The sequence below is a fragment of the Triticum aestivum genome, chromosome 5A (assembly GCF_018294505.1).
Source record: "Triticum aestivum cultivar Chinese Spring chromosome 5A, IWGSC CS RefSeq v2.1, whole genome shotgun sequence".
Lineage (NCBI taxonomy): Eukaryota > Viridiplantae > Streptophyta > Magnoliopsida > Poales > Poaceae > Triticum > Triticum aestivum.
Window position 1 is genome coordinate 625,607,559 of NC_057806.1, and position 1,405 is coordinate 625,608,963.

A 1,405-nucleotide genomic window follows, 5' to 3' on the forward strand; every position below is an offset into this window, starting at 1 on the left:
CTGCCGCCGCCTATAGCCGCCGCCGCCGCCACCTTTGCCCCGCCCTCGCCGGAGCCTCGCCGGAGGTAGCCGCGCCTCTCTTTTTCCTCTCCTTGGTCCGGTTTTTCCTAAAAGAACCGTTCCGTTTTCTCTCCGATTTTCTTTTCTTTTTCTTCCGGTTTTGTTTCGGTTCTCTTCCGAAACCGTAGATCGGTTTTCGTTCTTCTTTCGGACCGTTCGTCTCAACGAACGTGATCACCGATCTTTCCCAGTTAATGAACGTCCGTACGTTTAACCATTCTTTTCTTTCTTTTCGTCGGATTTATTCCGCGATCGTGATCTCAGATCCGATCTTCGTTCTAGTCTTTCTTTCCGCTCGTTTATCGGAATCAGGTGATTCAAGCGCCTGGAGTTTCGTTTCGAAACCGCCGTTCCGTCTAATCAACTTGAACAAGCTTTTGCTACAGTAAAATTTGACCTAGTTTCAACTTGCTAGAACCGAGTTGTTTTCTTCCGCCATTTGTTTTTCCGTTTCTTTGTTCGTTTCGTTCTTTCTTTGCAACCGGAGTTCTTAAGTTGAACTTCTGGTTCGTTCTCTTGTTCGAGTTTTACCTGTGCATTAGATGAGTACTCATTGTATGCTTGTTGTTTGTCTGCGATAGATCACCCGGATTGCGCCGCCTGTTACTTCGAATCCCTAGGTCTCGCGGATCATCAGCAAGGCAAGTAACACTTTGATCATACCTTTTCTACAACCCATGTTTTATTGCATTAGATCAATCCTCTCACATTGCATGATTAGGATCTAATTAAATTGTGGGATGGGAAGTAGACGAGGTAGTACCTATTACCTGTATTATTATGAAACCTTTGGGAGTTACTTCTACGTTTGCTCATTATGCCATGCTATGCTAGTAGACGTGGATTGGGTGAGTGATATCCATGACAGATGTGAGTTGATAATTCTAATGGTTTATCTAAGGTGGCAACTTAAACACACATCTGGGTGGATTGAGGCACCTGATGTCTATCAAGACTTGCCTGTTTTATTTTGGACCGCCACCCAGGCTCAAAGGGATCATAAGATAATTCATGCTAGCAACTTCCGTGTGCAGCCACATGCTACTATGGGCTCTAGCATAGTTGACTAAGTTGTGCGAACTCTTACGGGGTGGACTAGCAAATGTAGGGGTTATAGGTGGTACGGTCTACCCCACATGTAAGGTGCTAGCGCTTCTGAAAGACTATGTCTCGGTCATCCGTTTCTCAAACACCATGTAGTGCGAGAAAACAAACGGAGGCGATCGAGTCATGTGGGGAAAAGTGCGCAAACCTCTGCAGAGTGTACAAACTAATCATGATTAGCCGTGTCCCCGGTTATGGACAACTTGAGTATCTAGTACTTGAATATCATGTGAATCTCAAC